Consider the following 17,559-nt stretch of genomic DNA (forward strand, 5'->3'; position numbering starts at 1 on the left):
TGTGACGTCACCGGATGCAGGTGTCTTCCGATTCCGTCACTTGGCTAAATTAAAGCAAGCATACGATATTTGTGATTTCGGTAATTTATTCAGTTCATATCTAAACTTCACCAGAATTGGTCATGTGGACCAACACAGCTTCCTCCAGTGATGGAGATGTTTAACTCTGTTGTTTATTAAAAATAAAACTTAAAAACCATTAAGATGTATTCAGTAAACCATTTAAATACATCTGAAACAACTCATACTCAAATGTGTGCTTAAGACAGTAGCACACCAATAAATGGTGGCAGCGATTAAACTCTAAGACAGCGGTTAAACTCTAAGACAGCGATTAAACTCTAAGAATTAGAGAAATATCTTCAAAACTTCAAAATAAATAGCTGTAAAACCAGAGAAATATCTTCAAGACTTCAACATAAAAGCTGTAAAACCAGAGAATGATCTTCAAGACTTCAAAATAAAAGCTGTAATACCTGATAAAGATCTTCAAGAACTCAAAACTATCTACAAGAATCTACAATTTTGACTAAGTCCAACGGACAAGCTAACATCAACATATGTTAGTATACAACTTGAATCTTCAATCAACATCCTAGGAAACCCAAGGACTGGCGTTCAACAATTGCAAGACATATCCAGAAAGAACTACATTCAACAAGAAACTAGAACGAGACATCGCTAACAAAACATCAAGAGAGAGAGAGAGAGAGAGAGAGGACGTGTCGACTTCATATAAAGCTAAGTACAGAGATTTTGTATTCATTTCAGTTTGGGCAGTGAAGTGTAGTTATCACAAGTCGTTAGTCAATTATTACTGGGGTGAGTGAATTCCTAAACTTTGTTATAAGAAACTCCGAATTCTCATTTAGAATTTTTCTTTCTTTGTGCTAATTCCTTTTTCTTTCATAAACTCTTGGGGGGAAATGTATTGGGATTAGTAACATTGTTGGGGGAATTTTATTATACATATGCGTTTACGCAGTGGGCGTCTGTACTCATATAGATATTTTGATAGGATTGAAAGGGGTCAAAGAGATAGAAAAAAAAATACAGCAGTCATGGCTCCTCCTGTCAGCCCTACCCCTGGACCTAGTGGTGTAGGCCAGGCTAATCCTCCTCCAATTGTGACGCTTGTAAATGCCAGGTCAGCAATCCTTCCTTTTCAAGGTCGTGTCAACGGATTCTTGCCACAAAATGTGGAGTCATGGATTTCATCCGTTGATGCCCATTTAAATGCCAAACAAATCGTAGATCCTTTTGTACAATTACAAGAAGCTAAAAGTTTTATAGATTTTTCTAAGGGGGATGCGAGTGCGTATTTAAGAGGTGTTTCATTTCAGGAAGCAGTTACTTGGGATGATTTCAAAGTTAGGTTACGCGCGATTTATGGGGGTGAGGAAGCTTTGGATGTAGTGTTAACATTGCGAAATACACTTAATCAAGCCACTATGAATCGGCTTAATGTTGTTGAGAGAGCAGCTCTCATAGCTGATAGGCTTAACGAATATCAGGACATTTTAGGTAATTCCACTTGGGTTACTAACGATAACATCTCCGTGAAAGATTTTTTACGATTAATATATTTAACTTGCATGACACTTATGTTGCCTGAAGCTTTAGTGCGGTGCTTTGATAAGAAGTTAATGCCTGCAAGTACGGAATTGGATGTCTATAAACAGATAAAGAAACACATGTCCAAGTGTCCAGATCTCGATCCCGTGTTAACTCAAGTTTTTGCTAAGAATGAAACAAAACCACAAACAGTGAACGTAATTAACAATCCAGTAGCGGGAGTGACGTGTTACAACTGCAAACGTCAAGGTCACATAAGCGCAGACTGTAGAACGAAATTTTGTTCAGTTCACAACACAGGATCACATTCTTATAGTCAATGTTACGCACGTAAGACACAACAATATCCTAGAAATACACAGTCAATTCCACAGTCAGTTCCATATGGAAATAAAAAGAAAAATCCTCATTTTAACAATAAGAAGAAACAACAAAATGTCAATGCAGTTCAGAGTCCGAAACAAACAAACACTTCTTCAAATATCGCTGAGCCTGGGCCGTCAAACCAGACCTCGCAAAGTCAGCCTAATTTTCAGAATGTGCAGAGCAAAGCAAATACCACATAGTTAACTCTAGAGGGGAAGAGAGTGATGTTGGGTCAAGGTCATTTATGTCAACATCAATAGTATTGAATAATCAATTTAATGTTTTATCAGATAATTGGGAGACAATACATTTTCCTATGAAACACACGGCCGAATTAAGTAAAACAGTGCATGCTCCCGTAGATTTGCAACGAATTCATACAATAATAAGCCAAAATGAGTTACGGCCAACCTTATATGCTGTAAATTTAGAACACAAATCCTTTACGTTATTTTTTGACTCTGGTAGTCCACGTAATATTATGGATTTGAAGACGCATCATTTGTTGTTTTCGAACTTTCCGATTGAAAACTCAAGAATTAGACTATCAGGTATAGGAAATAATGAATTAAACGTCATAGGCATAACTCATATTCAGTTCAGAGTCGGTAATCGCACGTTTGCCGATACATTTGTTGTTGTGAAAAACATTAATATGTATCCAGCTGTAATTATAGGATACCCATCTATGGGAAATCAAAACATTATCTTATCTCCTACAAAGCACGGCGTGTATATCAAAGGGAAATTCTATAAGTCTTCAAATACTTTAAAGTCAGTTTTGGATAAAAAGGAGACGACAAATGTAACCGTAACGTACGTTGAAGAACCAATAACTTGTCTCACTAATAAAGAAATAATATACGCGACCCAACAGAATTCTCGTTCACCCGTAATATCATCTTGCACGCAATATATCGAACCAAACATACCTTCGAATTTAATAGTGCAAATAAAGAAAACACTACCGGGATCTGAAATATTAATCCTTTCCGATACTTTGAAAACTAACGGATTGTCTGTCACACAAGCTGTTTATACAGTAGGCTCACATCAGCAATGTAATATCGAAGTCTGTAATCATTTAAATAACACTTTAGTAATTCACAAAAATCAACATATCTTGGATGTAGAAGTTTATAAACATCGTATTCTTACCGTTGCTGAAATCAATCACTCTCAATCAGTTGCGGATGAATCCCTTTTACGATCTATTAAAAATAAAATCAGTAAGGACATTCAAGACGAAGAAATTCAGCAGAAAATTTTTGAACTTTTAACTAAATATACGGATGTCTTTTCCACTACGGATGGATCCTTAGGAAAAACAGATGTGATCGAGCATCAAATAAGGTTAAAAGACAAACAGAAAATTATATATGTACCCTCGTACAGACTCCCTATGAAATTCCAGAATGAAATAAATGATGAAGTAGGTAAAATGTTAGAGGAAGGAGTCATTAGAAAATCAAATAGCCCTTATAATTTTCCTTTAATAGTTGTACCGAAAAAAGATCGAACATGGCGTATCTGCGTCGACTTTCGTCGTCTAAACGAGGAAACGATCCCTGATCGATTCCCAGTGCCATGTACTGACGATATTTTGTCTTTGTTAGGTCAGAATAAATATTTTACTAGTTTGGACTTACTTAAAGGCTTTCACCAGATATCATTAGAAGAAGATAGTATCCCATACACAGCCTTCAGCACAGCCAGGGGACATTATGAATTTTTGCGGATGCCTTTTGGTTTACGTTGTGCTCCTATAACATTTACAAGAATGATTAACATAGTGTTTGGAGACTTGTTAGGGGATATATTGCATGCCTATATGGATGATCTTGTAATCTTTTCCAACACCTTAGAAGAACATCTACGTAAGTTAGAACTAGTACTACAGAGATTAAGACAACATAACTTAAGGGTAAAGATTAGTAAGTGTGAATTTTTCAAAACAGAATTAATATATTTGGGTTTCATGGTGTCAAGCCAAGGTCTTAAAGTAGTCCATGATAAGGTGTCGGCTGTACGTAATTTTCCCATACCTACTAATGTCAAGGGAATACAGCAATTTCTGGGTTGTAGTGGATATTACAGGCGTTTTATACGCAACTATTCAATAATAGCCGCTCCTTTAACTGATCTTACGAAGAAGGGCGTAGATTTCATATGGTCTGAGCAACATCAACAGGCGTTTAATACTTTGAAAGATGAACTGTGTAGTTCTCCTATCTTAAAATTTCCTGACTTCGGTAAGGAATTCTTCATTGCAACAGACACCTCAGACTTAGGAGTAGGAGGGGTATTGCTTCAGCAATATGATAAACAGTTTTTCCCGATAGCTTTCTATTCTCGAAAATTGAGAACTTCCGAAAGTAAGTATGCAGTAATAGACAAGGAAGGACTAGCTATTGTTAATTCGCTAGTGCATTTTAAGTTCATAATTTACGGTTATCCCGTTAAGGTTCTTACTGACCATAAACCACTAACAGAGTTCTTTAAAGGCTTCAATCACAGCCCTAAACAAACTCAGTGGCATTTAATCATTCAAGATTTTGGCGCAAGAATCGGGTATTTACCTGGGAAAGCAAATATCATTGCGGATGCATTATCACGCAACCCCGTGTCATCTTGTACGGAGTCTTTAGCTGAATTAATAGATATATCAACATCCATGCCTATTGTAAAAACAATATCTGAACAAGAAGATTTAGGCTGGAGTGCTGAATTGTTACAGACTGAGCAAAGAAAAGATCAGAAAATAGAAACAATTATAAATGCTTTGAAAGGCAATCATAAAGAAAAAGAATATATAAAGTATAAGCAGCAGAATTATATAATCAAAGATAATATTCTGTGTAGGACTGTGACAAGGAAAACTCGCAATACACCACATGTAACTAACGACCAGGTAGTAGTACCAAACTCACTTATTTCCACTGTCCTGAATTGGTTGCATTCAAATCCATTACATGGACACCCTGGGTTCTCATTAATGTCACAGAAAGCCAAATCATTGTTTTATTGGCATACAATGCTTACAGATATAAAAAGACACATAGCTAATTGTCGCACATGTCAGGAAAACAAAGGGAATACGAAAACACCTGTCAGCTTAGGAGCTTATCCTGTTCCCAATCAACCCTTTGAAAGAATACATTTAGATTTGTTAACAGGATTTTACGAGTCAGACAGAGGAAATAAGCACCTCTTAGTAATTATAGATGCTTTAACTCGATATACAGAACTAATAGCGCTTAAAACTAAAACTGCGATTGAATGCGCTAGGAAGTTTTACGAGTGTTACATTTGTAAACATGGAATTCCACACATGATAATCTCAGACTCGGGTGGTGAATTTAATAATCACTTTCTTACCTCATTGTGTGAATTCCTCAACATAAAGAAGATTAATACCATGATATATCACCCAGAGTCGAATGGGCTAGTGGAAAGAGCAAATAGGAAGATATTAAATATATTGAGGGTAACACTAGGGGGATCAGACCCCAACTGGGATATTGCAATACCGGCGGCACTGAGTACTCTGAATCATTCATATCATATATCAATTAAAATGTCACCGCATGAAGCATTGTATGGTACCCCAGTTAGAACACCTTTCCATGTATTAACGCCTACAACTAATCTATCAAATCCTTTAAAAGAATGTATAAATGCAAGTATAAGTCGATATGATATCCTTCGAAAGAATTTAGAAGAATCACAAATCATAATGAAAAGGAATCATGATAAAATAGCGAAACCAACTAAAACATATACCGTGGGTGATAACATCTATATTCAAATCAATGTCAGAAAAGGGCTCAACTATAAACTAACACCTAAGTTTGAAGGCCCATTTAACATTTTGGAAACATTAACGGCCAATAGGTTTAGAATTCAAAACGTAGCCCAACCCACGGATGAGAGAATAGTACCATTGTCTCACATAACAAATTAAAAAGAAAAGAGAGGAAAAGAAGTGAGGAAAAATTTTATTTTGTGTGACTAAAAGTTTTCTTTTTAATACAGGAGTAATTACATGTTTTTTCTCGTTACAGGTTTCCAAGATGAATTTTTTGTTGTTGGGAGTGATATTGTTCGCTCAGACATTTTTCTCGTATGGGATGAGTTCTAAGACTAAGAATATATATTTTAAATATGGCAATATAGTTGAAAGACAAGAAGACATTTTTATTACATCAACCAACGTAATTGTCGAAGTGCATATGCAAGCAATTTTTCTTCCAGAGAATGATGTCACTAGCTTAAGAACCGCCATTTCAAGGTTTTCTGCATCATTGGATGAGTTGCATAGGAGACATTTTCATTTGACTACTAAGAGTTTGCTTGGATCAACATTAAAAGTTGCAGAGATGCTATCTGATGACTTGAAAAATAAGACTGGCGAGACAGGATCTTTGGCTTATGACCTTTTGATGTGGACTGTAGGACACGAACATAAAGAAAGACGGAATCCGTTCATTTATGCTGCATTAAGCATCTTTGGGTCTGTTGCAAGTTTAGGTTTAGGTCTTAAAATTAGTAATCAAAATAAGAAAATTGAGTTCTTGACTCATAAAGATGAATTGATTAGGTCAGAACTAAGGGATCAGTTAGCTTCAATCAATAAAATTATGGATTTGTTAAATGAACATTCAGATAATATCGTTCAAATTATGGAAGTACAGGATTTGTTGGCAACATTAACGTATTATGATTCAAAGATAGATCACATACATAACAGAATTGCACATTTCATTGAGAAATCCAAGGATTATGTAGAAGCTATCACGTTAGCAACTAAAGGTGTATTGTCGCCCCATTTGTTGCCTATACGTTACTTAAAATTAGTTCTGGAGAACGGAAGGGATAAACTAGGCTATGTTCCTTTGTTAGACGAACATAGGTTAGAATTTTATTACAGCCTAATTACAGTAAACGTAGATAATAACAAGATTAGGATTACAATTCCCTTTGATTCTTCTGATGCCTGGCAATCTTACAGGATATCACCATTTCCGACTTTCATGACGAATCACTCAAATCCAGTAATATCCAGTTTGACAGGACACGTATTGATTTCCCCAGACAAGGAAACATATACGGTCATTAAAGACTTAAATCAATTAACTCACTGTTCAGACGCAATGGATAGAAAAATATGTACAGCTGACTCATTTGAATTCCGTAAAAACTTGATGGATTCATGCGAGTTAGGTATAGTGCTAGACGGTGCTCTCTCCCATACAAGTGAAAATTGTCTGGATAAGCTTTATCCCTTTGACAATAAGGAATTCAATTGCAGACTAAATAATGGCTCGTGGATACGATACGACAAGGACGGCTTCAATGTATCATGCCCTGACGGATCCACATCCTTCAACCACATCTTCGTCGCAGCAGATGGCTGTATCGGGACTTCCCCGAATTCCATGGTGACTGGTCTACGGACAATCATCAGAGAACGAGCTTACTTCGCGAACTTCACGTGGACCTCTACAATGCCCGCACTTCCTCTCCCCTACAACGGAAGTGTGGCAAAGCGGTTGATGAAACTTACCGAAAAGGACCACCTGTCACCGACTTATAAAGAGATTCTTCACCCCATAATACTGGCTAGTTTGTGTGTAACGGTGATAGTTTTTATCGCCGTGAACATCCTTGTTTGGCGTAGGTTACGGCACAGCAAGCAGCTACAAAGGAACGAGTTGAATAGCCCTGACAATACCCCCTACCTGATCCAGTTCAAAGCTGTATGAGTGGCCACCTCATTCGCTAAGGGAGTAATTTGTCAGGAAGATGTTTGTATGAAAAGCTGATTAGTACGCTAGTAATATGTAATTAAAGAAATTCTCTACATTTGCATTGTTAAAAATACGTTTAAATTAACATTTAAAAAATAAATAAAATAAAAAAGGATATAAATCATTTTTTTCTCTCGGCATCTAATAAAAATATATAAGCCGGAATGTTAAAAAAGAAAAGAAAAAAAAAATATAATAAAATATATAACAGAATCTATGGGCATCTAATAAAATATATCAGCCCTATATATAAATATATATATATGTACGAAACCTTGGTACGTGTACGTACCAGGAATTCGTGTTTGTGCACTAAAAATTGAGTATCTTGTTTCTGACAAAGGTAACAATTATTCTTTATCAAGTTACCGAATCATTTGTAAGTCAGAATTTATTTTGTTTTTTGGTACCATGTAATCATTTGCTAGCAATGTACCATATATATGATCTTGGTTTTATCATGCATTTTTCTTTTTGCTTTGGTAATATCTTTTTTGTATGCATTATTGTTATTATTTTTTATTGTGCCTATTTGGACATTCGTCCTCAGTTGATTATGGCTAAAGTTAAACAAAGAATGATACGTATGTCCAGTCACACCTAATAACCATGTTTCGGCTTGTTGTTAAATTTTTGTAAAAAAAAAAAATTGAGATAGCTGGCCGAGCTAATGTAATGATTAGAATAGTTAATATTACATGTTTAAAACAAATGACGTAATATGTCATGTTGGTTGGAAGAGCTAACCCTGAGATTTGCTGTAGTCATTCAAATTGTAAGCAGGATGTATAATGCTAAATTGACATTCTTTCTTAACGTCAACACATTGTCTCCTCGTGTGAAAGTTTGTGACGTCACCGGATGCAGGTGTCTTCCGATTCCGTCACTTGGCTAAATTAAAGCAAGCATACGATATTTGTGATTTCGGTAATTTATTCAGTTCATATCTAAACTTCACCAGAATTGGTCATGTGGACCAACACAGCTTCCTCCAGTGATGGAGATGTTTAACTCTGTTGTTTATTAAAAATAAAACTTAAAAACCATTAAGATGTATTCAGTAAACCATTTAAATACATCTGAAACAACTCATACTCAAATGTGTGCTTAAGACAGTAGCACACCAATACATGTATATATACATACATACACACATATGTATGTATATATATATATATATATATATATATATATATATATATACATATATATGTATATATATATATGTATATATATATATATATATATATATATGTATATATATATATATATATATATATATATATATATATATATATATATACATATATATATATGTATATATATATATATATATATATATATATATATATATATATATATGTGTGTGTGTGTGTGTGTGTATATGTTTGTGTGTATATATAGATATATACACAAATACTCATATATATATATATATATATATATATATATATATATATATATATATATATATAATATATATATATACATATAATATATATATACATATATATATATATATATATATATATATATATATATATATATATACATACATATATATATATATATATATATATATATATATATATACATAATATATATATACATAAACGGATGCAATTTCATCACATTTTGTACCGTCTTTGTGATAACATCATCTTTTTGTTTGTATGGGGGAGGGAAAGAGGAAAAGGGTGGGGGTAGGGGGAGGGATGGGGCTAGAGGAGAGGAATGAAGCGAAAAAAAAAACCTTTCCCAACCTGGTTCAGATTAAATTCTAGAAACGTTAACTGTGATGGTTTTGAAGCGAAATTCCTTGGCTGGGAGAGAAGAAAATCTTCAGGCATTATGCTCATTTTCGCATTTTCCTTTTTGTGAAATAGCGAGCAGCTTTGTGATAAGACTCGCTTGTGTTTGCGCAATTACTCGAGGACAAGGAGTATTCCGGAAACTCTTTTAAAGACCTTTCCACCAAGTCTAGACAGTCAGTTTTCTCTTCAGGATTATGGTACGTTGTTGCCACAGTATGTTTTGCTATCATTCCGGTATGAGTGGAAGCAACACCAATAATAAAAATCATGGTAAAGACCCTGACTATTTATCTACTTCACAGAATCTTGGTATCAGTATACAGTGCAAGGCGATGAAGCCCTCCAAGGTTACAAAATTAATCTGGGAAGAGCAATAAAAAGGGTTTTGAATTCAGCAGTCTCGAAAAAAGTATAAGGAATGAGTTAAGTAAAAGAAAAGAAGTTTCAGAGGAAAGAAACCCATCAACTAAGTCGAAGACACCTTAATTGGTGAAAAATAAAGTGTGAAATTAACCCACTAACTCTCCCTCCAAGATAATGTGGAAATGAAGGTGTGAAATCAAACCATGAACGCTTTGTCCAAGACACCTTAATTGCTAAAAATGAAGGAATTAACTCAACAAAATAACTCTCTGCCCAAGACACCCTTAACAGATGAAAAAGGATGGCATGAAATCAACCCAACACACTGTCTAAAGCACCTTAATTGGGGAAAATTCAGTCCTGAATTTAACCAATAAACTCTATCCAAGAAACCTTAACAGGTGAAAAAGAAGGCAAGAAATCAACCCACCACTACGTCTAAGACATCTTAATTGGTGAAAATGAAGAAATGAAATCAACCCGCCAACTCTCTGCCAAAGACACCTTAAGGAAAACAAATGCATGAAATCAACGCACCACTTTTGTTTAAGATACCTTAATTGGGGAAAATTAACCAATAAACTCAATTCAAGACACCTAACTAGTGAAAAAGAGGCATAAAATCTATCCATCACTCAAAGGCCAAGACACCTTAATTGGTCAAAATGAAGACGTGAAATCAACCCACAAGTCCTCTGCCAAAGACACAATAAATGGTGAAAACAAAGGCATGAAATCAACCCACCACTCCGTCTAAGATGCCTTATTTGGGGAAAATGAAGGCGTGAAATGAACCCGCCAGTCTCTGACGAGGAAACCTTAATTCGTGAAAATGAAAAACAAGAAACCAACCCATTAACTGTCTGTAAAAGACGCCTTAACTGGTGAAAACAAAAACATGAAATCAACCATCACTCTCTGTCCAAGACACCTTAATTGGTGAAAAAGAAAGAATGAAATCAACCCTCAAACTCTCTGTCTAAGACAACTTGATTGATGAAAATAAAGGCGTGAAATCAACTCACCACTCTGTATTATTATTATTATTATTATTATTATTATTATTAATAATTGCTAAGCTACAACCCTAATTGGAAAAGCAGGATGCTATAAGCCCAGGGGCCCCAACAGGGAAAATAGCCCATTGAGGAAAGGAAACAAGGAAAAATAAAATATTTTAAGAACAGTAACAACATTCAAATAAATATTTCATATATAAACTTTAAACAATTTAACAAAACAAGAGGAAGAGAAATTAGATAGAATAGTGTGCCCGAGTGTACCCTCAATCAAGAGAACTCTAACCCAAGACAGTGGGAGACCATGGTACAGAGGCTATTGCACTACCCAAGACTGAGAGAACAATGGTTTGATTTTGGAGTGTCCTTCTCCTAGAAGAGCTGCTTACCATAGCTAAAGAGTCTCCTCTACCCTTACCAAATGGAAAGTAGCCACTGACCAATTACAGTGCAGTAGTTAACCCCTTGGGTGAAGAAGAATTGGTGAAAATGAAGGCGTGAAATCAACTCATCACTCTCTGTCCAAGATACTTTATTTGATGAAAATGAAGGCATGAAATCAACTCATCAACTATCTGTCCAAGATCCCTTAATTTGTGAAAATGAAGGCGTGAAATCAACTCGCCACTCTCTATACAAGATAATTCAATTGGTGAAAAGGGAGTCATGAAATCAACTCACCACTCTCTGTAAAAGATACTTTAATTGGTGAAAATGAAAGCGTAAAATCAACTCGACACTCTGTCCAAGATACTTTAATTGGTGCAAATAAAGGCGTGAAATTAACCAATCATCTCTGTCCCAGACATCATAATTGGTGAAAATGAAGGTGTGAAATCCAACCCACAAATTCTCTCCAAAACACATAAATTGGTGAACATGAAGGCATGAAACTAACCTACCAACTTTCTCTCCAAGACAGCTTAATTGGTGAAAACGTAGGCATGAAATTAACCCATCAAATCCTTGTCCAAGACACCTCAATTGATGAAAATAAAGGAATGAAATCAACCCTCAAACTCTCTGTCCAATACACCTTAATTGGTGAAAATGAAGGCGTGATATCAACTCTACACTCTGTCCGAGATACTTTAATTGGTGAAAATTTAGGCATGAAATTAACCCATTAACTCCTTCTCCAAGTCACCTCAATTTATGAAAATAAAGGAATGAAATCAACCCTCAAAATCGATGTCTAAGAAACCTTAATTGGTGAAAATGAAGGCGTGAAATCAACTCGCCACTCTGTACAAGATACTTTAATTGGTGAAAATGTAGGCATGAAATCAACCCATCAACTCCTTGTCCAAGACACCTCAATTGATGAAAATAAAGGAATGAAATCACCCCTCAAACTCTCTGTCCAAGAAACCTTAATTGGTGAAAATGAAGACATGAAACCAACGCATAAACTCTCTTGTCCAAGACATCTTAATTGGTGAAATGAATGTGTGAAATCAACCCATCAACACTGTCCAAGAAAACTTAATTGTTGAAAATGAAGGCATAAAATCAACCCACCAACAACTCTGTCCAAGGCAACTTAATTGGTAAAACTGACGGCGTGAAATCAACCTATCATATCTCTGTCCAAATCACCTTCATTAGGGATAATGAAGTCTTGAAGAAAGCCTCGAACTTTCTGTCCAAGACATCTTAATATTAAAAATGAAGGTATATAATCAAACCATTAACTTTCTGTCCAAGACACCTTGATTGGTGAAGAAGGCATGAATTCACCCTATTAACTTACTGTCCAAGACACCTTATTTGGTAAAATTGAAGGTGTGTAATCAACCTACGAATTCTCTGTCCAAGACATTTTAATTAGTGAAAATGAAGTGATTATGCATAATCTGAAAAAAGCTAAAACTAGAATCCTCATTGGTAATATTATCAGCAGATTATCTTGTCCAATGATGAAAGATAACTTATATTTTCCAATTAATTATTCAAAGAACAACAATATTCTTGAAGCTAATTACATGTTGGAGTAATTGATAAACATATCATCAAATTCATCATCTTCTACACCCATTGACGTAAAGGGCCGCTGTTAGATTTTGCCCGTCGTCTCTATCTTGAGCTTTCAATTCAATTACTCCTACTTCACGCTTCATAGTACTCAACCATATAGGTCTGGGCCTGCCAACTCCTCTAGTGCCTTGTGGAGCCCAGTTAAACGGTTGCTTAACTAATGTCTCTTGGGGAGTGACAAGTGCATGACCAAAACATCTCCATCTGTAATAAATGAAATAATTAATTATTACATGTTTAAAACACATGACGTAATATGTCATTGTGGATGAAGATGCTAGCGTGAGATTTGCTGTAGTCATATAAAATAATAACAGGATGTACTTTGCATCCCTCGGCAATGTAATATTTTTCTGAAACGTCAACACAAATGCATACCATGTGAAAGATTGTGTCGTCACCGGATGCAGGTGTCTTCCGAGAGACGAATGTAAAGTTTACATATTGTGTTTAAATGCTGAGACAACTAAGCATACGACATCTGTGATATCGATAATTTAGGCAGTTCATATCTATACTTCACCTGAATTGGTCATCCGACCAAACCAGCTACACTCCTGTGATGGAGATGTTTAACACTGTTGTTTTTAGAGAATAAACCATTTTAAAGTTACAAAGATGAACTTTATTTCAAGACTTAACATCTCAAACAACACATACTCAATGTGTGCTTATAACAGTAGCACACTAATAAATGGTGGCAGCGCTTAAACTCTAAGAATCAGAGAAAGATCATCAAGAAATTAATAATAATACTCTAAGAATTAGAGGAAGATCTTCAAGAAATCAAAAATAAAGCTGTAAAAACCAGAGAAAGATCTTCAAGAAATCAACGTTAATGAATCTACAATTTCGACTAAGTAACATAGTCATCGAAGTCTACAACATATGATGAATGTTATACATACAAACTGATGAACTGGATCTTCAATCAACATCCTAGGAAACCCAAGGACTGACGTTCAACGCTTACAAAACATATCCAGGAAGCACTACATTCAACGGAAACTCAGACGAAATATCGCTAACAAACATCAAGAGAGAGAGAGAGGATGTGACGACATCACACAGAACCATATATAAGCTAAGTACAATTTTCAAATTCATTTCAGTTTGGGCAGTGAGGTGTAGTTATCACGAGTCGTTAGTCGATTATTACTGGGGTGAGTGGTTTGCTAATCTTTTATTTTCCTTTCATTAAAGGAAACTGTGTTCAACTCCGAATTCTCATCTAGAATTTCTTCTCTCTTTGTGCTAATTCCTTTTTCTTTCAGAAATTTACAGGAAATATCTTTGTGTTCCGTTTTCTTTCAGAAATTCTCGGGAAATGTCTTGGGATTTGTAACATTGTTTTGGGGAATTTTATTATAATCTTTGTCAGTGGGTACTTATGCGTTTACGCAGTGGACGTCTGTATTCATATAGATATTTTGATAGAATTGCAAGGGGTCGAAGAGATAGGAAAAGAACTACAGCAGTCATGACGCCCCCTGTGAGCCCCACCCCTGGACCTAGTGGCGTAGGACAGATTAATCCTCTCCCAATTGTGATGCTTGTAAATGCCAGGTCTGCAATCCTTCCTTTTCAGGGTTGGGTTAATGGGTTCTTGCCTCAAAATGTGGAGTCATGGATTTCATCCGTCGATGCCCATTTAAATGCCAAACAAATCGTAGACCCTTTTGTACAATTACAAGAAGCTAAAAGGTTATAGATTTTTCCAAGGGTGATGCGAGTGCGTATTTAAGAGGTGTTTCATTTCAAGAAGCAGTTACCTGGGATGATTTCAAAGTTAGGTTACGTGCGGTCTATGGGGGTGAAGAAGCCTTGGATGTAGTATTAACGTTAAGAAATACACTTAATCAAGCCACTATGAATCGGCTTAATGTTATTGAGAGAGCAGCTCTCATAGCTGATAGGCTTAATGAATATCAGGATATTTTAGGTAATTCCACTTGGGTTACTAGAGATAACATCTCCGTGAAAGATTTTTTACGATTAATGTATTTAACTTGCATGACACTTATGTTGCCTGAAGCTTTAGTGCGGTGTTTTGATAAAAATTTAAGGCCTACAAGTACGGAATTGGATGTATATAAACAGATAAAAAAACACATGGCTAAGTGTCCAGATCTTGATCCCGTGTTAACTCAAGTTTTTGCAAAGAATGAAACAAAGCCAAAAACAGTGAACTTAGTTAATAATAGTCAAGTAGCGGGAATGACGTGTTATAATTGCAAATGTCAAGGTCACTTAAGCGCGGACTGCAGAACGAAATTCTGTTCGATACATAATAGTTCGACACATTCATACAGTCAGTGTTACTCGCGAAGACACAACAGAATCCCAGAAATACACAGTCAATTCCACAGTCAGTTCCATATGGAAATTAAAAGAAAAATCCTCATTTTAATAATAAGAAGAAACAACCAAGTGTCAATGCAGTTCAGAGTCCGAAACAAACAAACACTTCGAATATCGCTGAGCCTGGGTCGTCAAACCAGACCTCGCAAGGTCAGACTAATTTTCAGAATGTGCAGAGCAAAGCAAATACCACAAGTTAACTCCAGTGGGGAAGAGAGTGATGTTGGGTCAAGGTCATTCATGTCAACATCAATAGTATTGAATAATCAATTTAATGTTTTATCAGATAATTGTGAGGCAATAGATTTTCCTATGAAACACACGGCCGAATTAAGTAAAACAGTGCATGCTCCCGTAGATTTGCAACGAATTCATACAATAATAAGCCAAAATGAGTTACGACCAACCTTATATGCTGTAAATTTAAAACACAAATCCTTTACGTTATTTTTTGACTCTGGTAGTCCACGTAATATCATGGATTTGAAGACACATCATTTGTTGTTTTCGAACTTTCCGATTGAAAAATCCGGAGTTAGACTCTCGGGTATAGGAAATAATGAATTAAATGTCATAGGCATAACTCATGTTCAATTCAAAGTCGGTAATCGCACGTTTGCCGATACATTTGTTGTTGAACAAAACATTGATATGTATCCAGCTGTAATTATAGGATACCCATCTATGGGAAATCAAAACATTATCTTAGCCCCTGCCAAGCACGGCGTGTATATCAAAGGGAAATTCTATAAGTCTTCTAATACCTTAAAATCAGTTTTGGATAAAAAGGAGACGACAAATGTAACCGTAACGTACGTTGAAGAACCAATAACTTGTCTCACTAATAAAGAAATAATATACGCGACCCAGCAGAATTCTCGTTCACCCGTAATATCATCTTGCACGCAATCTATCGAGCCAAACGTACCTTCGAATTTGATAGTGCAAATAAAGAAAACATTACCGGGATCTGAAATATTAATCCTTTCCGACACTTTGAGAACTAACGGATTGTCTGTCACACAAGCTATTTATACAGTAGGCTCACATCAACAATGTAATATTGAAGTCTGTAATCATTTAAATAACACTTTAGTAATTCACAAAAATCAACATATCTTGGATGTAGAAGTTTATAAACATCGTATTCTTACCGTTGCTGAAATCAATCACTCTCAATCAGTTGCGGATGAATCCCTTTTGCAATCTATTAGAAAATAAAATCAATAAAGACTTTCAAGACGAAGAAATTCAGCAGAAAATTTTTGGACTTTTAACTAAATATCATGATGTTTTTTCCACTACGGATGGATCCTTAGGAAAAACAGATGTGATCGAGCATCAAATAAGGTTAAAGGACAAGCAGAAAATTTTCTAAGTACCCTCGTACAGACTCCCTATGAAATTCCAGAATGAAATAAATGATAAAGTAGGTAAAATGCTAGAAGAAGGAGTCATTAGGAAATCAAACAGCCCTTATAATTTTCCATTAATAGTTGTACCGAAAAAAGATCGAACATGGCGTATCTGCGTAGACTTCCGTCGTCTAAACGAGGAGACGATCCCTGATCGATTCCCAGTGCCATGTACTGACGATATTTTGTCTTTGTTAGGTCAGAATAAATATTTTACCAGTTTGGACTTACTTAAAGGCTTTCACCAGATATCATTAGAAGAAGATAGTATCCCATACACAGCCTTCAGCACAGCCAGGGGACATTATGAATTTTTACGGATGCCTTTTGGTTTACGTTGTGCTCCTATAACATTTACAAGAATGATTAACATAGTGTTTGGAGACTTGTTAGGGAATATAGTGCATGCCTATATGGATGATCTTGTAATCTTTTCCAACACCTTAGAAGAACATCTACGTAAGTTAGAACTACTGTAGTACTACAGAAATTAAGACAACATAACTTAAGGGTAAAGATTAGTAAGTGTGAATTTTTCAAAACAGAATTAATATATTTGGGTTTCATGGTGTCAAGCCAAGGTCTTAAAGTAGTCCATGATAAGGTGTCGGCTATACGTAATTTTCCCATACCTACTAATGTCAAGGGAATACAGCAATTTCTGGGTTGTAGTGGATATTACAGGCGTTTTATACGCAACTATTCAATAATAGCCGCTACTTTAACTGATCTTACGAAGAAGGGCGTAGATTTCATATGGTCTGAGCATCATGAACAGGCATTTATTACCTTGAAAGAT

The sequence above is a fragment of the Palaemon carinicauda genome, chromosome 12, assembly GCF_036898095.1.
Source record: "Palaemon carinicauda isolate YSFRI2023 chromosome 12, ASM3689809v2, whole genome shotgun sequence".
In the NCBI taxonomy this organism is placed as follows: domain Eukaryota; kingdom Metazoa; phylum Arthropoda; class Malacostraca; order Decapoda; family Palaemonidae; genus Palaemon; species Palaemon carinicauda.